This window comes from Cibotium barometz, chromosome 18, assembly GCF_041138505.1.
Source record: "Cibotium barometz isolate CiBa-2024 chromosome 18, ASM4113850v1, whole genome shotgun sequence".
Lineage (NCBI taxonomy): Eukaryota > Viridiplantae > Streptophyta > Polypodiopsida > Cyatheales > Cibotiaceae > Cibotium > Cibotium barometz.
In genome coordinates, this window is record NC_141063.1 from 27195494 (window position 1) to 27200945 (window position 5452).

Consider the following 5452-nt stretch of genomic DNA (forward strand, 5'->3'; position numbering starts at 1 on the left):
TGTGGTAGCGGGGGCTCGCGTTCGCGCGGCCCCCACCCAAAACAAAACTCCAAACCATGAAACCGCGCAGCAGTGCCGCAGGCCATGCCGGGGCTCTGATTTCATTTGGGCTACCGGCTGTGTTCGCATACCCTACGACGGAGAAGGAGACAGACCAGCCCTACGACGGAGAAGGAGACAGATCCCACCCTTTCCATGCTGCAGCTGCTGTTGTTGAGGCAAAAGGCGACATGAGCCCCAGCCATCCGTCATGGGATCTGTCAGCAGGAGGAGCCAGTGTGCACTTGACATGAATGAATAGCCTCTGCCTTTCTAGTCTAGAGTTCTGTGATCTTACACTTCCTACCTGCTGCCAGTTACGGACAGCCACCTCGGCTAGCAGCACTGGACTGCGCAGGGGACTCCATGGACCTCATCCACATGTTTGTTCTGAACCATTGCTGCTCTTGATTTTGTGTTCTCTCTTCCTGACATTCCTCTCTTGCTCTCCTTTTTACAGGATAAAGGAGGAGGCTTTGGATCATCGGTTTCCACCACAACCACACATGGACCTCATCCACATGTTTGTTCTGAACCATGCTGCTGCTGTTGTTGAGGCAAAAGGCGACATGAGCCCCAGCAATGTTGGATTACGCATCCGTCATGGGATCTGTCAGCAGGAGGAGCCAGTGTGCACTTGACATGAATGAATAGCCTCTGCCTTTCTAGTCCAGAGTTCTGTGATCTTACACTTCCTACCTGCTGCCAGTTACGGACAGCCACCTCGGCTAGCAGCACTGGACTGCGCAGGGGACTCCATGGACCTCACCCACATGTTTGTTCTGAACCATTGCTGCTCTTGATTTTGCTTCCTGACATTCCTCTCTTGCTCTCCTTTTTACAGGATAAAGGAGGAGGCTTTGGATCATCGGTTTCCACCACAACCACACATGGCAGATTCAGCTAGTTAGCCCCACACTTCATTGGCTGTGAGATCTCTCCCCTCATTTGAAGCTTCTCAATATCAGGAGGTGGATGGCACACACTGTCATATGGGGGGACGCAACAGTGAAGCAGCAGTCAGAGCAAGGGCCAAGCCTGCAGCTGAAGGCGAAATTGCGAGGGAATCAAAGGACATGAGCATGGGGCATCTCTCTGTTTGTTGATCATTTTTTTCCCATACACTCGTCGAAATTGTTTGTTGTAAACTTGAGCTTGGCTTGACACCATATTGGAGGAGATACTTGTGTGTGTGTGTGTGTGGTAAACTTGAGCTTGGCTTGCCACCATATTGGAGGAGATACTTGTGTGTGTGTGTGTGTGTTTGCGTAAGTCTTCCATTGCCATTCTCTCTTTAGACTCTGTTGGTCTACAATTGCTTAAACCCTAGCAAGTTCCCGCCATTCCATCTGTGTGTGTTGATTGTTTGGCTAGGGAAGCAGCCCGTAGAGTCAAGAGAGCACATCTGGGTTTGAAGAAAGTTCGATTTTGTGTTAGTTTGTCCCAAGGTTCTTGTGAACATTTATTTTGCAGCATCCCATGTATGTTGCCTGCATGACTAGGGTGGAACCAAGGGAACATGTAAGGGTTTGGGGAAAGTCTCTTTTACTACTCGGTACCATTTGTTTCTCTTTACAGGTGTGAAGGATCAGATGATGGTTGCCCCTTGACCCATATGTTGACAGAGTAGATGGCTGTTAAGGCCCGCACGCAAGTCGAGCAGATGTTGGCTTTCCGTCAAGAGGTTGGTGCCTTGCGGGGCGGGAAATTTGGACCCACGGAGCTCGAACTCTGCATCCATTGTTGCCCGCCAATCCAAGCAGAAAGGCCACCACAAGCAAGAGGTGGACCAGCCTAAGCATGGTGAGCAACATTTGGAAGGTTGCTTTTGGTGGTTTTGGGAATGCTCGGGCTGGCATGAGCCCCAGCATGGGAGTCGTCATTCGGATGGGTGATTCGGATGTATTCCGTGGACGGTCTTCATCGTGGGATCCCTCCTTACCATGTTCCTTCTCTCCTGTTTCATCACTTATATGTCACGGAGGGTCTGTAGGGATCCCAACCTTTCTTTGCTGAATCTTTGTCCTTGAAGTGAGCTCTGATACCACTGTAATGTGCGGAAGCTTCGGAGAAGGATCGGTACTTCAAAACTCAGAAAACAGCACTCTTTTCGCGACGGAATTAACGCACAAACTGAAAGACGATGTGCAAAAAAATAGAGAGAGAAGGGGGAGATGGAGAGGACACAGTATTGGGTCCCAATTACCCTCTGTAGGGCCCCCACCACACGGATGGTGTATTTGCTTTATTAGAATGATGTAAATCTGAAAACAAATACAAAGTACTTGACCTTTTCTTGGCTGGAAAAACCTGCCCTTGACCTTCAGTCCTTCACCCCTTTGCTTTAGCAAACTCTTGGCTGTCCTGGCCCTTGCATGCTTGATGCTCTTGGTGAATTATGAGATGGATTCATGGATTATGGGCTGGGGTATTTATACTTCTCATAGCATCCAGTCGGCCTGCTTCATGAAGTCCCACGACTGGGTATTTTCCAATAACTGAATTCCCACTATAATACAATGCTGGCCATCCTGCGCAGCCCAGACGGTGGCCAGTGCTTCCGAGAAGTACTCGGTTCTCCATGAAAAGTTCCAAAAGATTTTTCTTCGGGACAGTCTTCCTCCCCAGCTTCCCCCGTCCAGACCGGAGGATCACAGGAGTGACCTCCTCCCAGGCTCGGAACCCCCGAGCAAGTTTCCGTATCGCCTTTCTAAGGCAATGGAATCGGAGTTGGACCGCCAACTCCAAGAATTGTTGCAAGCTGGCTTCATCCGCCCCAGCGTGTCGCCATTTGCAGCACCGATCTTATTTGTCAAGAAGAAAGATGGGTCTTCTCGGTTGTGTGTCGATTATCGTGCACTCAACAAGCTGACTATCAAGAGCCGATTCCCGATGCCTCGAATTGACTATATTCTCGAGAGGCTGAATGGAGCTAAGGTGTTCTTCAAACTGGATTTAAAGAGTGGGTACCACCAGGTTCGGATTGTAGAGGGGGACATCCCCAAGACAGCTTTCCGTACAGAACGGGCCCACTATGAATTTGTGGTTATGCCATTTGGATTGACGAACGCCCCAGCTACATTTAACCGCATGATGATGCGTATTTTCCGGGAGTTGATTTGATTGGAGAGAGTGTGTTCATATTTCTGGACGACATACTCATATTTTCAGCTACAGTTGAGCAGCATGACATTGATGTGGAGAAAGTCCTTAAGTTGCTGGAAAGCAACGAGCTCTATGTCAATGAAAAGAAGTCAGAATTTTATCTGTTCCAAGTACATTACTTGGGATATATAATCAGTGCCGAAGGCATTCGACTTGATCCGGCTAAAGTGGCCGAGATTGTTAACTGGGAAGTACCTCAGACTGCTTATGACATTAGATCATTTGTGGGTATATGCCAAGCATATTCCACCCACATTGACAAGTTTTCTGATCTCTCGGCAGACCTCACTGATCTGCTAAAGGGAGTGAAAACAAGGAGGCAAAAGATTCGAATGACTCCACGAGCGTTGGAGGCATTCCAGAACCTCAAGGTGGCTTTGTCAGAAGCGCCTTGTTTAGCCCTTGCCTCGTGGGACGAACCATTTCAAGTGATCACCGATGCGAGTAACATCGCAATTGGTGGTGTATTGCAACAGAATGGTCATCCGGTAGCTTACATGTCTCGTAAGTTACTGCCCGCCGAAAAGAACTACTCAGTCTATGATCGTGAACTCCTAGCAGTTATACAGGCCTTGAAACATTGGTATCAGAGCATCAGGCCCAGCCAGGCTAAACGCTGATTCAGTCCCATATGATGGTGTACAGGTTCAAGGTACAGGAAAGTACACGGATTCGAAGCCCAAGGCAAGAACACAGATCGGGAAGAACTCCCAGGAGGTTAGTTGGTGGTGTTCCACAGTGCCAGATGGGGATGGAAGTTCCGTGAGCCAGATAGGTTCACAGGTAACGGTCCCAAGGGAGGTTGATCCTCCAAGGGTGATGTGAGAGTGCCAGACTCAGTTCCAGGAATGAAGACCAAGATGGTGTTTCAGAGCCAGGGCAGGAATGGATTGTGGACTAGAGGAAGACCAGATGCATAGATCTTCATCAGAGACAGAGTGGTTTGGAGAACAGACCGGATTTTCAGAGAAAAAGGTTTGCCAGGGATGGATGATGACAGAGGGACTTCGGGACATGATTGGGATGATGACAGTCATCCAAGAGCAGGTTGGATTCCCGTCATCAAGTTTAGCAGAGGGGGATGTCATGTCAGAGTCATCGTACATTGTTTTGTTTGTTTATTGAACTTGATTTCTTGGGGATGCACATTTGATTGGAGTAGATACTTATTTGTCTGTTTGTGTTTGGATAAGCCTTCCACTGTGATTCTCTATCTGTTAACACTCTCACAGCAGTACTGGATCTACAGTTGCTATTAGAGCTTAGGATTAGCTAGAATGTTTTTTTTCTTTCTCAACATTCTCTCGATGTGGCTCATTATTTGGATAAGGAAGCAGCCTGTGGACTTAACCAAATTTGGGGAAGTTAGATTTGTGTTAGTTTGACCCTTGGACTTAACCAAATTTGGGGAAGTTAGATTTGTGTTAGTTTGACCCAACGTTCCAACGTTCTTGCAAAATGTTTGTTTCCAGCATTCCATGAGTATTACGTGCCTGATCAGGGAAACCTAGTAAGGTTTGGGGATAGTCTCTTTTGGGTACCTTTTGCTTGTTACCATTTGTTTCATCAAGGCTTCAAAGGCGGCCTTGATCCATATGTTGATGGAATGGATGGCAGCCTGTGCACAGGCAGCGTATGTTCATCATCGTGTGGAGCCTGTGCATGGTCTCGCGGAAGGTTATGAAGCCATTTGCCTCCTCTATTAAAAGTTAGCTGCAAAGCTAAGATCATCGCCACAAAGAGGCCTAGCTCCAAAGCTAAGACCATTGCCTAGCCATGGGCAAAGTTATGTGCAGAGGGCTCTCTGCTGACTCTTTGTGCTCAAGAAACCCGTCTTTGCCCTGAGGGAAGACAGGGTGGAGAAGCGGCAAACTGGGCAAAGAAGCGATGGTGCAGCAAAGAGGGTAGAGAAGCGTGGCATGGTGGCACGGTCGGGAGCTGGGCAGAGGCGGCATTTCTCTCCACAATCGCATCACCCAGGTTTGGCGAGATGAAATTTGTGGGCGCGGCATTGTCATTGGGCTGAGTAGCGATGGTGCACTTTGCACTAGCATCACCCAAAATTGGTGGTGGTCCACAGTGGCTCTTGGTAGGCAACTCATAATGGCTCTCGGTTTTGAATCATCAGGCAATAACCTCTGGACAGTAGTGAAATAAGCTAGCGGTAGCAATTTAAAAGCCTAGCTTTGATACCATGTAGGGTAGGTTAAGGGAAAGTTGCTTTGGAGGATGAAAGATATCCATGTTG

At 48.3% G+C, this 5452-nt stretch overlaps 1 long non-coding RNA gene and 1 other non-coding gene across 3 annotated transcripts in view; both read left to right on the plus strand.

Moving 5' to 3' along the window:
* Positions 1 to 36, plus strand: part of LOC147629142 (U1 spliceosomal RNA) — a 162-nt gene extending 126 nt beyond the window's left edge. Inside the window, exon 1 of the small nuclear RNA XR_015268028.1 lies at positions 1 to 36. This exon is cut by the window's left edge and continues 126 nt beyond it. This is a non-coding gene — a small nuclear RNA (U1 spliceosomal RNA).
* The window catches only part of LOC147629141 (uncharacterized), a 1675-nt gene extending 342 nt beyond the window's left edge, over positions 1 to 1333 (plus strand). The window contains exons 1-3 of one of the 2 annotated variants that reach the window (XR_015267909.1): positions 1 to 422; positions 500 to 814; positions 884 to 1333. The exon at positions 1 to 422 is cut by the window's left edge and continues 342 nt beyond it. This is a non-coding gene — a long non-coding RNA (uncharacterized LOC147629141). Of the gene's footprint in view, positions 815 to 883 lie in introns of both variants that reach the window. The other variant, XR_015267908.1, reaches the window with a different exon arrangement.
* Positions 1334 to 5452: the final 4119 nt, after the last annotated feature.